Source organism: Zootoca vivipara, chromosome Z1 (assembly GCF_965207765.1).
Source record: "Zootoca vivipara chromosome Z1, rZooViv2.hap1.1, whole genome shotgun sequence".
Lineage (NCBI taxonomy): Eukaryota > Metazoa > Chordata > Lepidosauria > Squamata > Lacertidae > Zootoca > Zootoca vivipara.
The window spans coordinates 15,058,228-15,085,493 of record NC_142583.1 but is presented as its reverse complement, the minus strand read 5'-3'; the positions used below and the strand labels follow the sequence as shown (position 1 = coordinate 15,085,493).

Genomic DNA, 27,266 nt, shown 5'->3' with positions numbered 1-27,266 from the left:
TCTCCCCTTAATAAATTTATTGAGTCTTTAAGGAACTACAAGACAACAACTCTTTTTGCTGCAACACACACCATGGCTACCAGTGTGGAAATAACTGAGTTAATGTATGACGGATTCTTAGCACTTTACTTAAAGTTGTTGTTGTTGTTTAGTCGTCTTGGTCATGTTCGACTCTCTGTGACCCTATGAACCAGAGCATGCCTTGGAAACTCTCACTTTCTTTTCAAAGCTTCTCCTTTTTTATGTCCATGGAGTTTCTTGGCAAAATACTGGAGTGGATTCCCAGTTCCTTCTCCAGGTGGATCACATTTAGTCTAAACTCTCAGCTATGACCTGTCCGTCTTGGGTGGCCCTGCACGGCATAGCTCATAGCTTCTTGGAGTTATTCAAGCCCCTTTGCCACAACAAGGCAAGTGATCCATGAAGGGGTTACTTAAAGTACAATATGTATTTATTCATTTGATGGTTTTGTAGGTGCATCTGAAAGTGGCTGGTCATGTTAGAAACTGCTGGGTTTTAAGGATATGTGACTTTCCAGGCTAGGTAGAAATTTGATTTAAAATACGGTAATATCAAAGTATCATGTTGCAATATGGTTGATTGATGCAGCAGTGGTTATTCTTGTAGGTTCTTGATTGACGTACATTATGTAAGCTATTAAATGTGATTTTGTGTTTTTTATTATATTTTTCTTTGCAAGCATCTATTTCTGGGTTGTTGCCTTTGGTTATGATGGCTCATAGCAATCTGCCTGCATACAGAGAATAAATGTACTACACTGAATATATCACATTGTGCAAATATTTAAACATAATAACTGGCAATGAAAACATTTTTCAAAGCCCATTTTAAGCCCCCCTGGATTTTATTTTTGTACTAATTTAATTCTGAATACAATATTTGGATACATTTATCTAAATCCTTGTCTCTGTGTAGACTATTGCTAGGATATTTTTCAGTCCTAGTTATATGTTTGAGCATTGCTACATGGCTTTTAATGGAGCTGTCATATACCATAATTGGCAAATGTTTACCTTTTTAAAATCATCTGCAGCTCAATAAATGAAAACACATGTCTATTATCAAGACAATGTAAGAAGCTTTAAAAGAAGTTGAATGTAAGATAACTAACAATTAAAGTTATTTGAGCTGACACAAGGCCTAGAATCCGTGGGATTGGGGTGCTTCCAAATAGAGGTTTATTTTTGGAGTGTATTCATGGCCATAAAAATGCCAGCCTGTGCTTTCCTCCACACTTAAATATAAATTTATTCTTACCGTGGACAATCCAGCGAGTAAAAGTAGCCCATTATACTTCTGCAGTCACCACTGATGTGGCTGCTCATTAATGCATTTAAAATAAAAATAAAAATAGGTGAGTACTTTCTCACATGTGTGATGAGGTTTTAATGACCTTATCTGCCACAACCTACTTCTGTTTCTTCCTTCTCTGAGCCGGGCACAACCTATTTTGTTTCTGGAAGCCCACAAAGCCAATGAAATGCCTATTTTCATGGATTGCTGGATGCTGACGGGGGCACCTGAACAACCTGGTTCATAGGAGCTATGGCCAAACTTGACCCTCAAGCTGTTTTGGGACTACAATTCCCATCATCCCTGACAACTTGTCCAGTTAGTTAGGGATGATGGGAGTTGTAGTCCTAAAACAGCTGGCAGGCCAAGTTTGGCCATGCCTGTATCTCAGGATTTCAGCATGGTAAATGTGAGAGATTACCTCAGAGACTGCAACCACAGTCCATACACTAGAACAACAACAACAACAACAACAACAACAACAACAACAACAACAACAACAACACAGAGGTCTTGCACAAGACTTATCATAATTTTGGTGTTTTGTTGCTGCTGAAGGTTTTGGAGAGGGTAGAATACATGGTTGTTCCATTAACAGTTATGAGGGACTATGTGGCATTCCTAATTTTCTGGGTCATTGCCACTTACCCTAGCCCAACAGATCAAATAGCAGATCAGTACAGCCAAATAACATTCTTGCGCAAGACCAAACAAAACAAAACGAAATTAAAATGTATATTGTTCCTATTCTGCCCATAATTTACAAGCCTCCATTTTGCCCATAGAAAAACAGCATAACTAAGGGCTGGTAACATTTCCTTGTGCACTTCTGGTAGAAATCTGTCCACACACACATGTGTAAAGAAATACCACGTGTCCAGAAGCAGAAAAGGGTAATGAAGGATGAAGCAAGAGTGAGTGAGGAGAGAGACAAAAAACACAGTCCAGATTTATTCCGTCAAGCTCCAAAGTGTTGTGGATGGCAAGTGACTGAATAGAAATGAATATCCATGTCTGAAAGAATGAAATGTGTGGAATCTAAGATGCCAATCACACACACTGAAAAACAAGGAACGAACAATGCCTTCTCAATATAAAGTCCCACCTGGAATCAATCTTAGACAGTGATTCAGCCTATATATGAGGATCCTATATCCTAGCAAGAATCAGCCTAATGCCTCCCACCCCCCTCCCGAGTGCAGGAAGATCTGATGTAGGGCACAGTTTTTCAGCTCTTGGGATGTTTAAGGTGTCCACCTCCACCTCTGTTGAACCTGAATATTTGTAAGTAAACTGAAAGCACCTTAAGCGATCTCTCAATCCAAAGAAAACCGAACCTAGGTAAGTGCTGTGTGCCTCTAGATTGTCTTAGTGCTCATGGTTTTGGGGAAAGTGAAATAATGCAATGAGAGACTGACTTTTCTTTTGCGTTTACATTTTGTTTTTCTTTTAATGTTCTCGGATTATTAATGATCAGAATGAATTTATCTCTTTGGTGCATTTATGGTTGTAATGCTCTCTTCATTTGCTGCGTTTTATGGGATATCAATTATTTTTTAACTTACTGCTATCACGGGGGAAATTGCGTGTGGGGGAAAATAACTTTCTCCTATATGACTGATTCCTGGATGCCAGCACAGATGGCGTATTGCAACTGTAAGGATGCAAGTTGGAGTGGTAGAGTTGTTAAGGGATATATTTCTTTTCTTTTTTTAATGAGGATTTACGTCCCATTGGTGCTAATGGGAGCTGCATCCATATTTTCCTATTTATGGAGCTGGCAGTAGTCTGCTAGAAATGAAGATGAGCAGCTGCATTGAATCAGATAAAATGAACATTTCATTTTTAGAGTAAAGGTCTTTTGCCTTTTGCATTAGAAAGTGTGTATCTACTAGGAGTATGAAGTGGCTTCATAGGAACCCTGAACCAGATTTGGGGTATCTCATTTTGGACCTTGTCCATGCTGAGCTGGAATTTCTACAAGGCCCTCCAAGCAGGGGTACCAACTTGAATAAAATAGGGGAGGGGGCAAGTAAGCTCTGCCCCACATAATCACATGACGTGGCGCGCACGCACACATCCACCCACCCACCCACCATTTGAATGGTAATGCCCATCAACTTTGCAGAGGCCCATCCCCCTCAATATTTTATTGGGAGCGGCCCTTGGCTCCAAGGTCTCCAAGTGAATCTTGGGATTCCCTGAAAGTCTCGTGGTGCTCTGTCAACTCGGATGGAATAAAAACACTGCAGACATTTGGGTGTACGTGTGCAAAAAGCAAAAACCAAGCTGTTAACTTGGCTGGAATAAAAACACCAGACCTTTTTGTGCGTGTGTGCCAAAAGCAAAAGCAAGCTTCCTGGAAATGCCATTGGTTGAGTGGGGAAAGGTGGCAAGAGAGAGGGATTGCCTTTTTGTGTGGCTGACAGGTCTTTTAGGCAGAAGGCAGGTCCTGGAAAAACTGCAGTGGGAGACAAAGAGTTAAAGCCTTATCCTCTTGCGCTGTTGGGGCCCAGAAAAAACCCCCACTAATGACATTGTTAATTGCAGATGCACCCTAACATAGGAGCCAACTCCAAAGTCCCTTTGGCCCCCAATAAAATATTTTAGGCAGGCAGCCCCCCTATGATGAGTATTGTCATTCAAAGGGTGTGTATGTGCTGTGCCTTGTGATTGGTTATGGGGGCGGAGCTTACCTGGGGCCACCAATATTTTATTCAAGTTGGCAGCCCTGCACCCTAAGTGGTATGCGTTTATCTTGGCACTATTTGTCAGTAGGAGCCAGGGATATTAGTACCTATGAACATTCTGGAAATGGGGATACTTCTATATAGTTTTGTCTGAATATTGTTAATCTGGAACTATCAGTTTGTTGCAATGGAAAATATTTGGGAAATTAAGCAGGACAACATGTCTTCATCATTGATAACAAATATAAGAAAGTTACAGGTAGGTAGCCGTGTTGGTCTGACGTAGTCAAAACAAAATTTGAAAAAGCCTTCCAGTAGCACCTTAGAGACCAACTAAGTTTGTCATAGGTATGAGCTTTCGTATGCATGCACACTTCTTCATTGTTTTAGCCATTGTTTTACTCCCCTAAAGGTACAACTATATCTACGATTAGGATCTCCTGCATATGAAAGAGTAATACAGTGGTACCTTAGTTATCAAACTTAATCCGTTCCGGAAGCCCATTCCAAAACCAAGGCGCACTTTCCCATAGAAAGTAATGCAAAATTGATTAATCCATTCCAGACTTTTAAAAACAACCCCTAAAACAGCAATTTAACATGAATTTTACTCTCTAACGAGTCCATTGATCCATAAAATGTAAGCAATAATCAATGTACTGTACTATAAAATAACTAAGACAGTATTGTAGATTATGAAAATTAAAATTATTTTTTTTTCTTACTTGCTCTGATGATAGTCAATGTTTGGAGTGGGGACTTTTACCCATTTCCGCAGTCACACAATCAATCAATCAGTCAGCTGAACTGGGTTCCACACAGTCACAAAAACAAATTAACTGAAAAAGCCTCAAAAACAAAAACGCAAGATAAATAGTAAAACCAAAAGCGCCAAATACAGTGGTACCTTGGTTCGAACTTAATCCGTTCTGGAAGTCCGTTTGACTTCCGAAATGTTCGAAAACCAAGGTGTGGCTTTTGATTGGTGCAGGCGCCCCGGAAACAATAGCTGACAGCCGCATTGGATGTTCGGCTTCCGAAAAATGTTTGAAAAATGGAACACTTACTTCCAGGTTTTTGGTGTTTGGGAACCAAGGCATTTGGGAACCAAGGCATTTGAGAACCAAGGTACCACTGTAGGGTGTAGGAGTCTCAAATCAGATCAGTATTGTGGCACCTGGAGAGGAGGGGATAACCATGATAGGGGTAGGCACTTGGAGGAGTAGCATGTCATTTTTTTCAGTTAAAATTGCTTTCAGCTATCAGCATCATGCCTGTATTCCCCATCGCCATTAGCAGTTGGGGTAAGTCGGTCCAGGAGGAAAGGTTACTGCACATGCAGTACAGCAGTCCTGATCCGTGGCCACACAACTGCTTTTAAAAACAAAAAATAACTCACTGGGGATCCTAATAATGGATCTTCTGTGTTACATTTAGTCTGGCCCTCAGTTGTACTAGGCCAATGCCAGGAAGTGTAAGCAAATTGGGGGTGGGGGAGGCGTTGAGGCAGTTCCAGGAAGCTGTAGCTATGGGAAAGGGAATGTAAAAGTTGGTGGGTAATATTTATGTGTCTTGGAACATATAAAAGTTACCGCAGTGTGGAAAGAGTTCAGATTATATATAATTTTTCATTTTATAGCAGCATTATTACCGGAGACAGGTTTATATTTGGTAGCAGCTGTTCTCCAAAATGTCACATTGACTGAATGCTGGAGCCAATGCAGAGTTTTGAAACCTAAAGGGAATAATCTTCTTTATGTGTCCAGATAGGAATTACACAATGTAGTAAGAAGTGATTTATTTATTGCCCAATCAATAAAAATGTGAGATGTGAAGGGGAATTCTATAAGCCACACTATATTCGTAGAGAACGAAAGGTTCTATGCTCATCCCAAACCCGAGGAGAAAAGCAGTTTTGTTTCAATGAGTCAGTGATTAGGGAACATCTTTGTGCCTATAGGGATTTGAATTTACTATGTTTCCCTTATGACCACTCGTTCAACTAGCACTGGGCCAAAATCTGTCTGCAGTTTATCAAAAGTTGCCTTCCTCTGAGACAGAGGCTTCCATTTTTATGCTTCCATTTTTATACCTTGTTCCAAGGACAAATGAGAATTTCTTTAGAAAATTCTAAATGAGGGTTTTGAGCTTACCTTATCATTGTGAAGTGGCCAGGAGTGGTGAATTCATTTTACTTTCCAGTAAACACTTCTCTAACACTCTGCAGCCTATCTGGTTGCCCCTGTATCTTGGAGGAAAACTGAGGGAGACTGTGGGAGAACCAAATCAGATAGCCTGGAAATGTGTGGCAAGGGGTTCATGATTATTTGAGTCATGCAAACATATGAGACAATCAGGGTAGTCACTAATGTTGTGAATATAGTGATAGAGAGCTCAACAAAAGTTCGTGATGGGAAAAGTAGAGAGTCCCCAAGGGGCCCAAAAACATGTTCTTGTTATTAGGGGATTCCATGGGATCACGTTTGGAGAATAAGAAGGAATTTGGTGGAAGCAGAACATGGCCTTATTCCTGCGAGGCTGAGGAAATCTGCTAACTGTGCACTTAAAGTTGTTCCATGTCAATGGATGGGAATGACAACACATATTGAAATGATGGAACAATTGCAAGTGCGTAGCCCAACTTTGTCAGGAAATGGCTCAGAGACAAACAATGATTAAGGAACAGAAATATGTTTCTGGGGAAATTTGCCCCCCTGGGCTCCTTTGGGAGGAAGGGCAGAATTAATAACATTCAATACATACATACGGTACATACATACGGCACATACATAAATACATAAATACATACATACGAAAATCAAAAAGACATCAGCATCTCACTGTCTTTTCAAAACATGCTAGTGGGGGTTGAACATAGGATTGCCCGCCAATAAAATAAACCTTCCTTAATAGATTGGTGGGGAAATAAAAGTAAGCGCTGAAGGCATCAGAGAGAAACAGACTAAGGAATTCCATCATTTGCTGCTGCAGCAATAAACAACTCAGACCTAAAGCTGGCAGCTAGCTCAGACATGGGCATTTTACTGCCTTAGAGCACAGAGAAGGAAGGTTTGGATGTTTCTCCCTCTGTGTGTTTGTGTGTGTGAGATCATTTGTGCATTACCTTTCTGAAAACTGGCACTTCATAACTAAAGGTTGTATTTATAGATAAAAACTTATGATACACTTGGTTTTGTGTTGGTTGGAAGATGTTCTCTGAGGATCAGAAGAGAGCACTCCTGGACCAGCTTTGATTGCTATGCATCATTAGCTGCTGAGGATGAGCCAGGCAGGCATCTTCCTGGTATATTCCCTCCTTGGGAAGTACTACAAATTATTGGGGAAGGAGGTGAGCCTATTAAGTTGGTCCCTATGCAACCAAAACAGCGCCATTGACACACAGATTTGCAGATTGGGAAACCCCGGTTTGCGAAACTACCAACAAAAAAAAGGGTCTTCAGGGTGGAAAGTCTAGGTTTGGGAAGAGGAGACGTCAAAGGCAGCTCAGTGAGGACTGAGCATGTTCAGCAGCCATGGGATTTTGACTGCCTGGTGCCAGGTGGAATGAAAAATGGAGTGGTTGTATCTGAACAGAGTGTGATTCACATTGTGACATTTTGTCGTCAGATCCACTCATACCTGTGAATACCAAATATTTGGCTTCATGCCCTCTCTTTGTATGCTGCTTGGGGGCATTTGGTTGTCCATTGTTTGAAACAGGATGCTGGACTACAGGCACTTCTGGTCTGACTCTTATTGAGCAAACTTCTACATTTTAATTAGTCCAAAAAGGGTTTTAGCCTTGCAGTCACCAGGGAAGTTTCAAAAGCAGTTGTAAACAGGCATGAAGGTCACCTTAAAAATAAAATATGTTCATGGGGCTTTAATTGCACTAGACTAACAGAAGCCCCTTAAGTGAACCTAAGTAGCTTTTTGGATTCTGACTACAATAATTCACTATGGTTCTTATACAGGACAAAACATATTTCATACATAAAAAGCAATTCACAGATCCCTCCAGTATTCATGACCCAGATTTCTTTATTTTTTATTAGGTTCCCTGCTGTTTGTTTGGATGAATGGAAGCATAAAATAGTGAATTATAGTCTATTTGTTTCTTAAGAAAGATGAGACTGTGTTGAAGGCTTCTTGTTCACTTTCAGTTCAGAACTGAAAGGTTCATTAGAAAGAAGAAGGAAGGGTTTTATTTGGTTCCATAAACATTTCAATATCAGCGGAGCTAATCTAAACGAAGAAAACGAGGATTGAGGAAACTATGCGGTGGAAATTCAACAGCAGCCCATAGAGAAAACTTTGCAGAAGAAAACATGAATTACTTGTTTATAGCAGCAATGATGGAAGACCAAAACAATTGTATCAATATTCCACAGCAACTTCAGGCTCATGCTGAAAGCAAGTTATGAAAGGGGAAATCAGAAGGGAAATCAAACTTGGAAATAACATGAAACTTACACCAAGGAATCTGTTGCCTTAAGCAACCATTTCAAAGTATCCCCTAAGGATATGGTAAAATTTCAATCAAGCTGCAGAGTAATGCTATTGCTGTCAGGTAACTGATGTTTCTTAGTTCCTTGGGTAATAATTTAAAGACAGTTTCCCTGTATGTTTTACACAGGAACAAATGGGGGGGGAAGAGTAACAAAGCCCCTTACTGCTCATTTTGTGTTCTTAACCTACTGATACATTTTGGTTTATTTGATTTATCATCCCAGGGTGGTTTACAATGCAGTTAAAACACAATACCGTAATAATAAAATATAGAATGACATAATTAATGTAAGTAAACAAATAGCACAGATTGATTTTAATTATGTCATTGTGTATTGTTGCTGTATCTTTCTTACATCGCCAGTAGACAATGGTAGACAATTTTGTCTTCCTGGGTTCCACTATAACGAGCAACTTGTTCCATCGCCACTGATGCACTGCATCAGAAAGATTTTGGGCATCACATGGAAGGACAGAGTCTCAAACAAATATTTGCTTTCTAAAGCTCACATTCCCAGCATGTTCATACTGCCGTCTCAGCGACATCTACACTGCAAGATGCAGTATCCCCAAGGAAGTGTTTTACAGGGAGCTGGCTTCAGGCATCAGGCCTGTTGGCAGACCAAGTCTGTGTTAACAAAGATGTCTCAAACGTGACATGAAGGCTGGCAACTGTAACGGATTGACACAGTTTTGAAATATTTATCCCTACCTGGCTGGAAAAGAGTTAATCCACCTCCAGCCTGACTGACATAACATTCTGATGGGGGCGGGACTGTTCCCAGTTTAAAAGGAGGGAGCAGCGGTTTTGTCAGTTGAGGAGAGGGGGAGGGAGTAGAGAGATGTGAAGAAGAAAGTTGAGAGGCCAGGATAGTGGGAATCTAGATGAGGTTCAGGAAGGCTCGATGTTAAGTATTTGACAGAGATTACCTACAACCGAAATGTATCTTATAAACATATGAAACGTTAAATAAATAACTATGTTCTAAGGTTAATAAAATTCTTCTCTTTTGTGCCAAGAAGTACCGGGTATCGTCATTATTTTTCCAGCAAGGTATCGGGACTCACAGAAGTGCTAACTCATTAGAGGACAAAACTTACCTCAGGAAAGGAGGCGAAAGTTTGTGTCTTAGAGTAACACTGAGGAGGCTTAGAAAGATAACCTGGGGTGTCAACAAGTTGCCAGCGTGGAAAGGGGCAAACTTTTACTGTAAGGGGAGTCAGGCCGAGAGGGACCCTTTACTGGTGACAGGAGGTTATTCTATCAAACAGCCTAGAGGGTTTTTCTGATACCAGGCCACATGAGCTGGAAGGAGAGTCTCTTTACTTATAAACTACCAAGAATAAAGTGGTTTATTTGGGAGGCGGCGGGAGAAGAGGGTGGGTGTCTTCACCTCTGGATTCCTGTGTCACATTTTAGTAATAGAGAGTGGGAGAGGTTCGTTACAGCAACATCAACCCTGCCATGTGGGAATCCCTTGCAAGCGATTGCAGTGTCTGGAGACAAACAGGCAGGTCGTGTATCCATAGCAGTGACCAGAGGAGGCATGGCTGCTGGGAGGAGCACAGAGAGAAGAAACGCCATGGTGCATTTGCCACAGCACAACTGGACCACATTCATCTGCCTCAGCTGCAACAAAACATGTCTCTCCTGTATTATTCTCAACAGCAGATATTTTATGACAGCCAACTTTTCCATTTAGCAGGGAATATTGTCATTTTAAAAAAAATCATTTATGTTAAAGCAGCATTCAGGAATGAGTGTGTGGTGGGTATCTGTGGGCATGAACAGGTCTCTCTCCTAAGCCCTGCTTTAAAAAATTTCCAACATGGTTTGTAGATCATTTAGAATTCATCAAGGACTTTTAGCTGGGAGTTGAGGATAACCACATGAGCTGTTCTGTCATCTTTCCTGCTAAGCCGGTACTGTTTGGAGTGTCAAGCTTTCAGATCACAATGAAACTAAATTGCCAGCAAGCCTTGATTCTGTCTGAAAGGCTGAGGTAGGGAGGAAAAAAATAGCAGCAAAGCATCTGGGTCTTTTGAAGACCAATTCTTCAAAATGTGTAAAGCATTCAGATATCACAGGAGATGAGAACGGCATTGCCAGACAGGCAGATGAAAAGGGGAAAATTCATTTCCTGCTTCATCACAACTGTGTTGCATTTAATACCCTGTTTCTCATATTTTAAGACATACCCATAAAATAAGCCATAGCAGGATTTTTAAGCATTCAAGGAATATAAGCCATACCCCGAAAATAAGACATAGTGATAGGCGTAGCAGCAATGCCGGCCACGGCAGAAGGAGGAGGAAAAAAATAAGACATCCCTTGAAAATAAGCCATAGTGTGTTTTTTTGAGGAAAAAATAAATATAAGACATGTCTTATAATATGAGAAACACGGTAACAGGTCTGCTATCTGAATTGAAGATCTCTTGGCTTTTTGTGTGCTAGCAGTAGTGGGTATTCTTCTTTTTCGAAATTAAAAAAAAACATTTTTGTAACTAATAGAGATTCCACCGTGTGTGCGAAAATAAAGCATGTTTACAACTGTAGCATTATTTAAATGTGGAAGAACATGTACCCAGTATTTATTTACTTACACTGAGATCCTCTGCACACTTAAACTGTCAGTAGGCTTCCTTGTACACACTTATGAGTAAACATGCACAGGATTGTACTATTGCTTACTTAGGCTGCTGTCCTAACCTGGCAATAATCCCTACTGAACCCAGGGGCAGAGGAAGGGCTGCGGTGGGGGCGGTCCGCCTCAGGTGTCACCACTGAGGGGGGTGACAAAATGCTGGGTGGCACTCACTGCGGGCCCTGCAGCGCGTCCAAGCTACGCATCACTCCTGGGAGTGATGTGGTGGCTTGGGTGCCCACAGGCTCCATGCTGCCCCAAATAGTGTGCCCGCCACCTCCCCCTCAGCTGTAGGGCAGCTGAGGGGGAGGAGGCAAGCAAACTCCTCGGAGGCCCCGCAGAGCGTCCTGCCCCAGCTGGCCCCGCCCCATGGGTGGCTGACCCCGCCCCTGGACACAGGGCACACACACCGCCCCAGGCGCCCAATCAGCTTGCTCCGCCGCTGACTGAACCAACTGTGTCTTCTCTGTGATTTAGGCAGTACCTAGTTGATGCCACCTAATCAACATAGGGACCCAGGTGGCGCTGCGGGTTAAACCACTGAGCCTAGGGCTTGCTGATCAGAAGGTTGGCGGTTCGAATCCCTGTGACAGGGTGAGCTCCCGTTGCTTGGTCCCAGCTCCTGCCAACCTAGCAGTTCGAAAGCACTTCAAAATGCAAGTAGATAAATAGGAACCGCTACAATGGGAAGGTAAACAGCGTTTCCATGTGCTGCTCTGGTTTGCCAGAAGCGGCTTTGTCATGCTGGCCACGTGACCTGGAAGCTGTATGTCGGCTCCCTCGGCCAATAATGCGAGATGAGCGCGCAACCCCAGAGTCAGTCACGACTGGACCTAATGGTCAGGGGGTCCCTCTTAACCTTTACCTTTAATCAACATATAGGTAATGGGAAAAACATGATAAAACCTTGTGGATGTAAGATAATTCCCTGAACTCTATTCTGTGTTGGCTTATTGGATATTGTTTAGGGATAGCACTCGGGTAGGCAACACTCTTGTGTTTCACCTTGGTTTTAGGCCCCTCACAATATCTCTTGTTTGAATGCTGAACAAGCTATCAATCGGCAGAGATACTTTATGTTAAATGGTTTGGTAGTCTCAGTCCATGTATCAACACATGCAAGCTGATTTCCATGTCACAGGAATGTCTGCCAATTCAGGAAAATGCAACAAAGGAAGTTGAAAGAAAACTGCAGGATCTAGTTATTTTATGAGACATTTTATGCAGTAAGTGATGAATAAAAGGAAACCATCACTTAGTTGAAGATAAAATCCCCACACAGATAATCAACATACTGTATTACATTTTGCCTAGGTACAAAATAATAATTTTGGTCCCTAGTTGGGACCATCATTAACCTGGTGATTAAATGTGCACTTTCTTCAGCTTTTGCTCCTGAGATTATTTCTTCCACATCAGACTTGGGGGAAGGAGGGGATAGCATGAGAGAGCATGGAAGAATTAAGTGCTGCTTCTGCCTCCGAAGGTAATGAATTATCCAAATTCGATCAACAGCTCAGTAATCAACTGAGATGTGCATACTACCTCTGGTTCTGAAACGGGAATTAAATTATAGTGTCCTTAATTCAATAGCTCTCGTGAGAAAGAATATGCAAAGAAAAGATTAACACTCCCTTTATCTGAACCCTTGATGTTAGAGGGGAAACCGGAGTCTCAGAAGTAAGAGCAACCCTAGAAATTAATAAATGGTAGGATTTTGATTAATTGGGATATGGATGAAATTACAAGCTGCAGAACTGTGCCAGACAAGGAAACCCTGGGCTGGCTTATGCAAACCAGATGATGTTGCCAAAGTGATGGGGTGTGTGTCTGAAGTGAGGCGAAAAGAGAGGTGTTTTGTTTTTTTAGAAAGGTGTTATGGGAATGGGAAAAGGGGGAGGGAGAGCTGGGATCCATCTTGGGCGGGCTGGCTGAAGGCTGACTGGGAGAGATGCCTTGGACTCCAGGGATGCATTGCTGTGGGAGACAAGCCCTTCTTGAAATGACCATGCTGTAAGATCTGGACTGAAGGCATGAATAGGTGCATAAACCATATTTCCTAAAGCTACGGTCGTCTCCACCATGTCTCAGTTCTCCAAAGGAACACAGACTTTGGGTGAGTACCTGAAACCCCCTGTAATCTTGCTACAGGGGGAAACACCCAACTTTTGTAACAATAAGAAGAGGCTGTTGAAACAGGCCAATGGCCCACCTAGTCCAGGTTCTTGTGTATGGCAAGCCTGAAAGCAGGACCTGAGCACAGCAGCAATCTCCCCACTTGTGATTCGCAGCAACTGGCATTCAGAGGCATACCACCTCTGACAGTGGAGGTACAGTGATAAACATTATTATTATTATTATTATTATTATTATTATTATTATTATTATTCCCCCTGGTTCATGTATACACTCTTGTTCTTTATGCCAGCTTTCAGTGCAACAATAAATAAATAAATAAATAATCATCAATCAATCAATCAATTTATACCCCGCTCATCTGGCTGGGTTTCCCAACTACTCTAGGCAGCTCTCAGCATAATATTAAAACATGATAAAACATAAAACATTAAAAACTTCCCTAAACAGAGCTGCCTTCAGATGTCTTCTAAAAGTCAGATAGTTGCTTATTTCCTTGACATCTGATGAGGGGGCGTTCCACACGGCGGGCGCCACTACTGAGAAGGCCTTCTGCCTGGTTCTCTGTAACCTCACTTCTCGCAGTGAGGGAACCGCCAGAAGGCCCTCGGCGCTGGACCTCAGTGTTCAGGCAACGATGGGGGTGGAGATGCTCCTTCAGGTATACTGAGCTATAAAGGGATTTAAAGGTCAGCACCAACACTTTGAATTGTGCTCGGAAATGTACTGGGAGCCAATGTAGGTCGAACCAGTGTTATATGGTCTCGGCGGCCGCTCCCAGTCACCAGTCTAGCTGCCATATTCTAGATTATTTGCAGTTTCCGGGTCACCTTCAGAGGTGGCCCCACGTAGAACGCTTCTGACTCCACTGGAATGCACTGTCCTTGACTTCTGATGGTTGACTCATGCCTCATACGTATTTAGTGACCCTGGATTCCCTTTAGTGAAATTGGGTACAACTTGTGACCCACTAAGCAGAACACAGCCCACCCGCCATATGGTACTGCGGCCTACCAGCTGCTTGTTATGCCAACTTTCTGTTTTTGTAGTCCTAGGTAGGCATCAAAAACAGAAGGTTTTGGTAACCTTGACATATGACATCTAAGCTGCATTCAATTACAAGTTTAGAAGGCCCTCTTTAGTACATGACAGTCCCATAGCCTATGCAAGACTGTTCCATGAAATAGCCACCAAAACATACAAACAGAAATCAGTTTTTAAAAATTGAATAAAAATGGGGTCAAGGATATGACCTTTGGAAATGCCAGGTTAGTACTGACCTTCCTTCTGGGCTTAACTTACTGCACTGTCAAATGGGATCAAACCAAGAAGGCTTTCCAGGATGCTCAATAACCCTCTCTATACTAATGGAAAGCCTACCCCCACATCTCTCCGCACAGTATTGATATTACAGCAAGAGGAAAACCCTTTAATAAATCCTTCGTAATGTGGCTTCACTGAAGAATCCTTATCTTTTTTTATAGATTACCATGAGCCAGAAAGTCTGAGCAATAGCTTAAAATGGCAAAAAACCAATTACAAAGTCAGCAAATGGAGAAAGCAGTTTTTAACCTGTCTAGGCTTGGGCAACTCACCGTTCATTCACTATATTACCGATAGCCTTGTCTTGTCAATTTTTCCAGGAGTTGCAAGCTTCTCAATAATTCCTCTCTACAACCGAGTAACTTGTGGCATTTCAATCTTAGCTAGGGGAAAGAAAAAAAAGAGTCAATAGCTTCTTGTCTGGGTGAGCACTCCTGGGAACACAATTTATACTTGCAAGTTTTAAAGTGGTGGCTAACATTGGAAGATGTATTTATGAGACCATTATTTTCATCCCCCAGGAAGGAATCTGTCTCTCGCTGCAATCTTTTGTCTTTAGTAGCCCCAACTAATAATGCCCTTGCTTTATCACTCGGCCCATAATAGCACTGGTTGCTATTGTGTGTCTAAAGGCTCCTTTGATCGTAGAGATTTATGAAAACCACAGAGAAGCTTTGGGAATAAAAGATGAAAATTGCCAACCCGTTCATTATACATTTATGGTCCTTCTGCTTGGGTTTATTCATTTGACTAATAAGCTCCTTATTTATAAAAACTGCTTCTTCAGACAATATGGGCCTGCTTGTACTAGTCTGACGCCATCACAGCGAGTAAATGAAACTTGAACTGAGCGTGCAGAGAAGGAAAGCAATTGTCACCCTGAAACACCAGATCTTGGACCCTTAATTGTCATGATACACAGCAAATAAATGAAGTGTAAATTGTGCAATTCCTTCAAATCCAAGGCCGGTTCAAGTGTGAAATGAAGCAGGAACAGAATTCCCGCACCCCAATATTTCACCTCACATGCTAGGCTTGTCCTATGTTATAGTGCATAAAGGTAAATTTTATAACCCATGTTTTGCTTGGCATATGTACAAATGTCCACTTAAAAACTTATACAGCAGTTTCGACTACATGCATATCATATTCCAGTTTCATAGTTAGTTTGGGAGTAATGTAACCATTTAGGCACACATTCTGGGTCCCTGTTTTGGTGAAGAAATGCAATAAGGATGTGCTGCACTATGCATGCACCTAACTAGCAGTTCGAATGCACCTAACTAGCATAGCCCAACTAGCATAGCCCGTAGGCTATGAGAAAATGTGTTCTGCCTTGGGTTGACTTAGTACTGAAAAACCCTTCGTGTCTGAGATAGAATCCGAACTCATCCCAGAAGATTTGGGGACCTCTACTAGGACATTTATTTTGTTCATTCACGGCACTCACTAGGGATGGAACAATCTGTCAATTTCAGTTATTTCAGGTTTTCATTTTTCCAAAATAAAATACAGTTCTTTAAATTTCTGCAGCAATTTGTTTTTTTTATTTGCAATTCTCATGAAAATGCCTTAGCATTTTTCTTACTTTTTCTCCAAATAAACAATTTTTTGTTTACAGTTTTGACAAATGTACACATTTTGCAAGCAATTTCCCCTAATACTGTAATGGCTTGTTCTGAAGCTGGTGCTAACCATGGTTTCTCAGCTCAGGAAAAATGGGAAACTATGGTTACCAGAAGACATGGGGTTGTTGGGGGGAGGAGCAAACGACTTGGTCATATCTCAGCTTATTCAGCCAATATTCAGTTGCAGACAATGAGTTACTCAGAAGATGATTATCTTCCATTCTTATATTGGTACAGTAAAGTTTGGCAAAACATTGTCCTGGAAAAGCTGTTTCACAAACATCAAGTAATGGGAAGTCAAAGAACGATGGGCAAGATTTTGGCAGACTGGTTTTGTAAATAGCCAGGAAACTGGTTTGGTTTTTTAAAAGGGAAAATAGGATCCATTGAAGGAGGTTTAGATAAATTAAGAAAAATGAAATGGTGAACAAATTAATGAAGTCATTTGTTTTGATTATAGGTATTAAAAAAATTAATGATGAAAAGAAAAAATAGTATGCTATATTATAGTAGATACAACATTATGTTAAATAGAAGATTATTAATATATTGCATTTTAAGTAAATGTAATATGAATCTTGAACTACTATTCAAGCGGGGGGAGCTAATTTATATTTATATTTATACTTTAATCAATATTACTTTTGGAATATAGCTTGGTATGGGGAGGGAACCCATTCCTGTGTGAGACAACTAAATTGACTGATTCGAAAGAGTCATTTAGGAAGGCAGTCAACAGGGTCTCATATCTGTGAAATGAAGTGCAGAGGTTCCTCTGAGTTCATCTAGGATGAGAAAATGGAGCTGTCTTATACTTTTGAGTATAATTTATAATATGTATGCTCCTGGACTTGGACAGTATATAAAGACAAAGCAGCTGGTGATTTAGTATGTCTTTAGTCCCATAAACGTCTGGTCTTATTTTCATCTGAATTGGTAAATTACTCTAATAAAAGTCTCTGGTGTGAGAATTCGGCTACAATTCTTTAAAAGGTTTCTTCTTCCATTATCTCACTGTAGCAGCAGTAAAACATGGAATCGAGTGTAGGGCTTCCGGGCATGCAGTTCTCCCTGCTCTTTAGTTGGGAGCCCATTCTGCCACAATCTCATGTCCAGCACAGCTCCCACCCCTGATTCTACTATCTGAATGTAAAAACAACAGCCATCACAGAGCAATAGCCATCACAGAGCAACCGCTTGGTATCATCTAAAAAACACATTTCTGTTTGACTGAAGTAGTTCACGTGGTCGGCTGTAAATTGCCTTTCAAAGTTATAAGACATCAGCTTGATGCACATGTCTGGCTGAACGTTTTGATTTCTCTTATGCCCAGGAAATCAAAAGAAAATGGTGGTCTATTCCAGTCCGCTCCCAAAGCCATGCCCACCCGGACCTGCAGCATTGGCCAGTTTCAAACTCAGGATGGTGGAAAAAGCCGCCAACCCAATGGGATTTCCCAATGGCTAGCCGCCTAGTCCAGCGTTGCTTCCCCAGACCCAGGAAAGGCTTCAACCATCACCCTCCCCAGGACTGGGTAAGTGGCCATTTTCAGACAAGTAGTGGAAATATCACCCCAGCCCAAGCAGGCACACTAAAGCTCAGGTCCTTCGATGACACTGCTTTGATCATTAAAATATACAGATTAAACCTGTGTGTCACCATGTATCCAAAGCACATTGCATCTGCCTTCCAGGCAAGGCAGTGAGGATAATTAACTTGAAAAATATGTTTCAGGAGCAGTTAAACGAGAAGAAAATACAAATCAATATTGTTCCGGGGCAGTAGGACTGATCAATAAGCTAATCTTTTAGTCTGTAAAACCTTCTGTGCCCCTGAAACGCTTGAGTGCAAAGCCTTGCACTCCCTCTTCCCTAGAATATTGTAGCCTGGTCTGCATTTTAGTATCTTACTGACAACTATTTTTGACAGGAGATGAGCTCCCCGGGAGGCACACAAGAGCTCCTAACGATCTCACTAATGAGACTTATTTTGAAATGCATATTTGCTGGTGTAATGTATACAGCAAGAAAATCCAACAGACTGTTAGCTGTAGGGCACTGAGGATTCTATTGCATGAATTATAGTACTTTTTATCGGGCTAACACATTTTAATGCCCAAGAGGGCCCAAATGCCTTGGTGGATAGAGTCAGGTTGCAGTCAGGCACGAGGAAGAATTATAGAATTGGAAGGAGTCCTGGAGGTCATCTAGACCAACCTCCTGCTCAGTGCAGGATCGGCAAAGCAGGGTGCAAGTTACAGCCTTACTGACAGGTGACTGTTTCTGCTTAAATCTTTTCAGCAAAACAAAAACAAAACCCCAGTGCTTCCCAAAGCAGAAAGTTCACTGCTTGAACAGATTTTACTGTCCTATTTTTTTTAAAAAAAGAAAATCTGATTCCCCACAATTGCCACCCATTGGTTCCAGTTCTGCTTTCTGAAGCAAGAGAGAACAAGTCTGCTCCATCTTCTCCACGACAACCCCTCAGATATCTGAAAATCAAACTTGCCCAGAGTGACAGTAGGCAACAGATCTGGAATCTTATATAAGACACCCACACCAGATTGGCCCTCTGGTGTCACCTGACTACTTCTTTGACTATCACAGGTTCTTAAAAACATCCCTAAAAGCATTCATTTTTATTAGTAAGAGTGGGCCTGAACTGAACCGTTATATTAATGTGAAAACAATCCTAATTGGTAATGAAGGAAATCCTTCTCCATGATGGCATAATACACCATTCTACAGATTGATCACCTGCAAAAAGCCGAGAAGGAAATGCATATTCCACAGAGCAGACAGAGGAGGACAAACACAAGCCCAAAGTTGACAAAAGCTTCATTTGTTGCCAGTTCCTGCAACCAATCGGAAGCCGTGCCTTGGTTTCCGAACATTTTGGAAGTCGAACGGACTACCAGAACAGATTCCGTTTGACTTCCGAGGTACCACTGCATTTCTTTTATCACTTTTGCATCCTGCCGCTTTTTTGGTCCTTACCGAGGTTACTTGGAAGTAAGTCTCATTAAACTCAGTGAGGCTTGTTTCCTAGTGAACATACATAGGTATGGGGTGTAAGTCTATCCTCTGCCCTGCCTCACCCAAGCATCCCACCCTGGCTTTGCAGGATATTCTCTGCGACAATATATTCCAGTTCAGGGAAGTCAGAGTGCAGAGGTTCCTGCTGTGACCTGTATTACAATGTAATTAAATTTAGTAGGTATCAATGATAAGGAGGAATAAGCACGCAGAAATATGCTTTTGAAGTGAGAGTGATATTTGAGGTGGAAATATAAAATTCCAGACTCTGGGGAAGATTAGGAAGGCGCTGCATGTTATATATAGTCATAGCTGCATGCGGTGAAGCATTGCTTTTACAAGCAATGTAAAATTGGATGTGTCAGTCAGTAGGTTTTGCCACATTACTCTCTCCAGCCTCAAACCCTTACAGTGCCCTTAAGCCCCCACGCATAACAGGCTTGGCACGGATTCAGGTTTGCATATGGTCCCATCGACCATAAAAACAATGATGTCGTGGGAAAAACCAGTTGCACAGCTATTTTCTTAATGTCGGACTAGAAAAGTCATGTTGCGCCCTGTCAGCTTGATGCTGGATATAATTATAAATGGAGGTCATAAATGCATTACGTATTAAGACCGCCATTTGGCTTTTAAAGTCATAGATTGCCAAATGCCCTCCTGAATGTTTGATAACCACTGTCAGGCTTTGTTTTAAGGAGGCAAAATAATTTATGGTGACCTTTCTTTGGGCAGCTTGAAATAAGCAGCCAAATTGGTGCAAAAAGACGGATTTCCTCCACATGGGTTTTGGTAGGCCCGCTATGTCCAGATTATGCATTCATTTATTTTATGTGGTAACTTATAGCCTGTCCTTCCCTAAATACTCCCAGGGCAGGTTACATAAAATATCACAGTATACCATTCATTCAGGGGAAACCACAAAGCTAAACAAAGTCACAAGAGCAGCAAAATAGCATTGCACTAATGCGTGAGAGAAAACATCCACTCATCCAAAAGCTTGGATATAGAGCTGTGACTTGGTGTGATGCTGAAAACTGTACAATGCTGGTACAAGATGCATCTCAGAGGGAAGACATTCCAAAACCTAGGAGGGCCACCACAAAGAAAACCGTCTCATGTGCAGTCACCCCTCTGAAAGAAGGCGTGGTAGTTTCTGCCAAACCCCTACAGGCAGGGCAGTGCCTGTCATCTTAAAGGCTCAGTCCTTAAGTGAAGGCCAACTGAACTGCAGAGGCATGGAATTTAAGGATTAAATCCCATTAAAGGATCTCCATGATTGAGCTGGAGTATAAGAGATCAGATGGTCCCAAGTTGTTTAGGGCTTTGTGAATTAACACAAGAACCTTGAGCCTGGCCCAGTAGAAAATCAGCTCTGTCAGCAATGGAGTAACACACTGCCAGTAATCTGCCCTGGTGCGCAGTATATTCTGTACTAGTTCCAACTCCCAGACCAGGTGCAAGGGTGGCCCCACATAAAGTGTGTTACAGTAATCAAGCCTTGAGATTAGCAATGCAGAGACCACAAAAAAACAACACTGGTTTCTTGATGACACGACGCCCAGACGTTGGTAAGCCAACTGACATGTGCTAAAAATCCGTTGTCTTAGTTCGGTTCACAAGCAATAGTGTTGCAACTCTTCACAGAATTGTAGATTTGTAAGGGACCACAAGGGTCATCTAGTCAAACTCCTTGCAATGCAGGAATCTTTTTGCCCAACATGGGGCTCGAACACATGACTCTGAGATTAAGAGTCTCATGCTCTGCTGATTGAGCTATTCCTGATTGCAACTTCAAGATAGCTGGTTGTGCAAAGGAAATAAACCCAGAGTAAAGGGCTGGATGTACCAGTGGTATACAGCACTTTCATGAGAAGTGGCCTCAATCCCGAGAACGTATGGCTGTGTACACATTCAAAGCACAAAGAATCCTTTGCTAAGGGTACTGGGAATTGCGGCTCTGCGAGATGAAAACTACAGTTCCCAGGATTCTTTGGGGAAAGGTGCTTTAAATGTATGGTGTTGCCATAGTTGCAGCTAACCTGTACCATTGATTTCTATGAGATTTAACTAATCTTTTCTGGATTAGTCTTCCTTGCTATCATAATTCTTCATTTCCCTTACCTCTTTAGCTATGTTCCCAATTTGTTAAAGTGGTTGGTTCTCTAGCAGGAAGCCAGGATTCACTTCCTCTTCAGACTATGAATCTTTTTTGTGCTCCTTTCCCAATACGGGCTGAATGTGGTCCAGTTTAGATGCTATTGATAATGTAAAGAACCAGCAATTTAGAACAGGAAATTAGCATGTTGCTTTCAGCCAGCAGTGCTCAAAGTGTGTGACAGGAGAGGATGGCACATGGCGGGAAAATTCAAGAGCAATCAAAGAAACATTTAAACATTTCAGTGTAGTATGGATATACGAAACAGCATCCACACTTCTCTTCAAGAGCATTGGCTATTCTTCTACAGTATATGCTGTACAGACATTGTTATGTACTAAGCTTGGATCCTAGAACAATAGGCAGGTAGAGTCCTAGAATCCAACAACCTGATTGGCCTGCAGGAGCAGCCCAATCAGGCCCCAGGAGGAAGTTAATCAGCCTATTAGGCAGGTAGGATCCTAGAATGCAACAACTGATTGGCCTGTGGGAGCAGCCCAATCAGGCTCCAGGAGGGAAGCAGAATCAGACAGGACCCATTGTGTAAATAATGTATATAAATCCAGAGGGGAAATTCATTCAGTTTTAAGAGCAGCAATAAAGAGCAAGAAATCACAATGTGACTCCGAGTATATTTCAGACATATTGTTGTGAACAGGGATCTTCAACTCTGACAAATAGGAAAGATTAGAAAAGAGAGAGGCTTCTTTGTGTTGATGAGATGAGAGTTTGATTGGCTCAGATTAGACCTAATATAAACGAGATTACCCAGCAAAAGCAACCTCATAGCTCTCAATGAGTTTATATACATAAGGTACACTTTAACAATTGTATTTTGGGAATGATTCATGTTCTTATGTAGCCACATTGTTTTATAACTTCTGGATGCCCCATGATCATATTATAAAGTACAGTGGAACCTTGGGTTACGTTACCCTTGGGTAATGTAAACTTCGGGTTGCGAAACGGCAAACCCGGAAGTGTTTCGCCGCTTGCACATGCACAGACTCCAGTTGTGAAAACTTCGGGATACGGCCGGACCTCCGGAACAGATCCCGTTCGCAACTGGAGGTACCACTGTAGTTGTGTTGTATGTTACAAATCAAGCACTGCTAGTTGTTGTTTCTTTCTTTTTTTAAAAGGAGTGGCATGAGTAAATTTTTATTCTGAAAGTGTGGCCCAGAGGGAAAATGTTTGTGACCCACTGCTTTAAGCATAGGTTCTTGGGGTTTCATTCATCAGTTCTTGATAATTGATTTGGTAGCTGTCTCAATGACAAATGCTCTCACTTTAAGTTTCTATACATGTCTAGTCATCCTGAAGGCAGAGGGCTAATATAGATTCTGTTCTGGATCCTCACTTGGCAATATAAATCATTTGCCCTTTATTTTTACGATAAAAAGGAATGTTTAGTGCATCCAAGCATCTTAAAGACAGCATCTTAAAAAGCAGAGACATCACCTTGCCTACAAAGGTCTGTATAGTTAAAGCTATGGTTTTCCCAGTAGTGATGTATGGAAGTGAGAGCTGGACCATAAAGAAGGCTGATCGCCGAAGAATTGATGCTTTTGAATTATGGTGCTGGAGGAGACTCTTGAGAGTCCCATGGACTGCAAGAAGATCAAACCTATCCATTCTTAAGGAAATCAGCCCTGAGTGCTCATTGGAAGGACAGATTGTGAAGCTGAGGCTCCAATACTTTGGCCACCTCGTGAGAAGAGAAGAATCCTTGGAAAAGACCCTGATGTTGGGAAAGATTGAGGGCATGAGGAGAAGGGGACGACAGAGGATGAGATGGTTGGACAGTGTTCTCAAAGCTACGAACATGAGTTTGACCAAACTGCGGGTGGCAGTGCAAGACAGTAGTGCCTGGCGTGCTATGGTCCATGGGGTCACGAAGAGTCAGACACGACTAAACAACTAAACAACAACAACAGTGCATCCAGGTACAAAAAACATGAGAACTGAAGAAAACATAGGAGCCAACTCCTAGAGGCTGTGGAGGCTTCGGCCCCCACAATAAAATATTTGAGGGGACCAGGCCCCCACAAAGTTGATGGGCATTCCTATTCACATAGTGTGTGTGTACTGCATCATGCGATCTGTTATGTGGGATGGGGCTTACCTGGGTTCCCACAATATTTTATTGAAGTTGGCACCCCTGGAAGAAAACATAGAAGAGCCTAATATAATAGGAAATCACTACTACTACTACTACTACTACTACTACTACTACTACTACTACTAATAATGTTTTTCTCTATGACATCTGATGAGAGGGCATTCCACAGGGCGGGTGCCACTATCGAGAAGCCCCTCTGCCTGGTTCCCTGCAACTTGGCTTCTCGCAACGAGGGAACCAGAAGGCCCTCGGTGCTGGACCTCAGTGTCCGGGCAGGTATACTGGACTGAGGTCTTTTTGGGCTTTAAAGGTCAGCACCAACACTTTGAATTGTGCTCAGAAACATACTGGGAGCCAATGTAGGCGGCCGCTCCCAGTCACCAGTCTAGCTGCCGCATTCTGGATTAGTTGTAGTTTCCGGATCACCTTCTGGGTCACAGTAGCCTCCTGTCCTCCAAAAACAGTACTTGTCAGGATTATATGATCTCAGATTATATGATCTCAGCGATCACTCCCAGTCACCAGTCTAGCTGACACATTCTGGATTAGTTGTAGTTTCCGAGTCACCTTCAATGGTAGCCCCACATAGAGCGCATTGCAGTAGTCCAAGCGGGAGATAACTAGAGCATGCACCACTCTTGCGAGACAGTCTGCAGGCAGGTAGGGTCTCAGCCTGCGTACCAGATAGAGCTGGTAGACAGCTGCCCTGGACACAGAAATTTTTCCTCCCAATTTTGTGATCATATTTTTTTCCTTTCAAAAAGAATTCTTGAAACATATTATAGGGGGGAAGTCATCCAAACCTCAAGCATCAGCTTCTTAACGCTAGAAATTACAGAAGCCATTGAGGTGTTTACACTTTCACCTTTTGACTGTTGGCAAAATCAACCTTATACTGTAACATTCAGCCATGCGAAATTATAAATATATTCCAATTCAAATCATTCAATGTAATACCTCTTTTTTCATGAGCCGTGCAGGGAAATATCGGTGCTGAAGCATATTTGTAGGCTTTGAAGGAATATGCCCTGGTTGAATAAAAAGTAATTTAAGTGAAGCAGTTTTAATGAGAAAAGAATGTATACTGTATCTGGAAATGGAAAATAGGTATGATATTGTATTGGGCCACAACCATTGGATCACTTATTCTGTTTGGTCCTCTTAAAACCACCTATACTGCATTATTCAGAAATGTCACAGAGCTAGTTCAAACACACATGTTCATCTCATGATAACTGCAACATAGGCCTCATCTGCACCATATATTTAAAGCATTATCCTACCATTTTAACTGTCATGGCTTCCCCCAAAGAACAATGGGAACTGTAGTTTTTTTAAAAAGGGATGATGGCAGTTGTTAGGAAATCCCTATTGCCCTCTACAATTCTCAGCCTCTAGAAAGGGGGGTTGTTAACTCATTTTGTGATCTGAAGTGAATAGTGATTTCTTAACAACTCTCAGCACCCCAAAAAACTACAGTTCACAGGATTCTTTGGGGCAAACCATAGCTGTTTAAAGTGGCATAATAGTGCTTTAAAAGTGTGGCTGTGGCCCCAGAGTAATGGCTTGCATGTGTAATTGGGCCATTGCAGGTCAAACACTTCATACAAACTTTTCATATCACCCAATGTCACTTCAAAAGCAGTACTGTACATGTAAAGGGTTCATGCCTAACTGCCAATCATCACGTTCTAACCAATCAAGTGAGAAGAAAGCAATTCTTTTCCAGTTTTGCAAAAGCTGTGTTAAGCAGAAAGATAATCTTCCTAATGACAGTAGTTACTGCTTTTTTATGTACTTGGTAATTATATGTTCTATTCTCAATTTTATTTCCCCCATTTATTTTATGAGATAGATAGATAGATGATAGATAGATAGATAGATAGATAGATAGATAGATGCTACTTCTTCTTTTTTCACCTTCTCATATCTTTCGTTACATGTTTGTAAACCAAACTTTGAAAGGAACAAAAATGAGGTGGGAAATCAAGCAATGTACATGTGAGCCAGCCCAGGTTTCTCACTGGTGTATTCTGATGATTGTTTTTAAAACTGCAGAGGTAGTTTTCTGAGACGGCTTTTGCTCAATGGTAGAGCTTATGCTTTGTCTGGAGATCCCAGATTAAATCTCTGCAATCTCCACGTAGGGCTGAAAACAGTGGTGGAGATGCAGAGGAATGAGCATAACTGCAGGAAGTTTTCCAGATCAGGAGCAAATATGTCATCTGCCAGAGCGCCAGGGTAACTGGCAGACTCTCCTTGCTTTGGCAAGTGAATGAATTGATAATGGAGCTTTAAAGATAGCCCTGCTGTAAGGTTGAGCTATCATGGACCAACGGTGTTTCTGTGCTTGGTTCCTGCAATTTATATGTCCTCCCTCCATCACTTATGCAACAATGCCAAAATGATTAGCATTTGTAGAGGTGATACAGCACTTGCTGTGCATGCAAAATGGCCTGGATTCAATCCTTGCCATCTCTAGGTAGAGATGGGAGAGTCCTGTCTGAAACCCTGGAAAGCTGCTCTCTCTTGCTAGTCAATGTAGACAAGATACGGGGCAAAATGGACCCAGTATCTAACTCTGGTATAAAGCAGATTCCTCCATAGCAGGGAAAGAAATAATATAGGTTCACCATGACTTGGATTTGGTATCCAGCATAAAGTGAGTTGCACTGATCTAGTAATGAACACCCGAGTTTTGTCTGCAAGAGGGTGATCCTTAAGGATTGAGTTGGGACTTACATTGTTTATTACTCTGGTCGCCTCTTTGAAGGGAAAGAACAGGCACTCCCACCTGCATTCTATAGACAATGGATTCTCTGGCGGATCATAGGCAGGCAGGCAGTTTCAAAGTGTATGTGCGGATCAGGAGACCAGAGGGACAGTGTTTCCATTTTGAGTTTTTGCACGCAGGCAATTAAAGGGTTACAGTAAAATGCAAAACTAAACCTAACTTGGTCTTAAATGACTGGCATCTTTTTTCTCCAAAAAACCCTCATTTGAGGCACCGAATGGATTTGGTAACGCCTGATAAATTGCAATCCTATTTTTGCACAAGCACAAGCCATTAGTATTCAGATTCATTATCTCTATGGCAACTTTTCCTTACTTTCCATTCATTACTGCCCCTGAGAACATAATGGAGCTGTTTGGGCAGAGCTGGGTCCCAAATTCATTCTGTGCTGACACATTATTTGTGGGTACAGTTTCACCATAAATTACCAACAGCAGACAGAAATTGCCGAGCCAGGGCTTCAGACTCCCTAGTGCTAAATCCATCAGGATGAACAGATTGTAAACTGCCCATTGCAAATATGATATGCAGCAATTTAACATCCCCTTAATACTTCATAACGCCAATCCCTTCCATTTATACGGCTTTTCCCTCCAGAAGATTTGGAAATTGCTTCTCTCATTGCTATATGCCATGCCTAGCAGTTCAGATTTAATAAGAAGAGCGGCAAATACATATTTTAAAGAATGCTTAAGTCTGAAATGGACATAGTCATTAAAATAAATCTACACAGCCAAGTTTGAAATGGTTGTTTCTGCATTTTCATTTTTCTTACAAAAACACTGGGGGAAATCACTGATCACCCATATCCATATTTGGTTCTTCACATGTTGCTTCACATGATTCTTTACCCACTTACCTAGAAGTAAGCACAACTGAACTCAATAGGATTTACTTTGGAGTAGACATG

The 27,266-nt window shown here is 41.7% G+C and overlaps 1 long non-coding RNA gene across 1 annotated transcript; it reads right to left on the bottom strand.

Moving 5' to 3' along the window:
• Positions 1–12,373: 12,373 nt before the first annotated feature.
• Positions 12,374–21,946, bottom strand: LOC118083915 (uncharacterized). The gene is made up of 3 exons (XR_015947309.1): positions 21,407–21,946; positions 14,892–15,002; positions 12,374–12,713 (listed from the first exon to the last, which is right to left on the bottom strand). It is a non-coding gene; the product is annotated as an uncharacterized LOC118083915 (long non-coding RNA).
• Between the last annotated feature and the right edge of the window lie 5,320 nt (positions 21,947–27,266).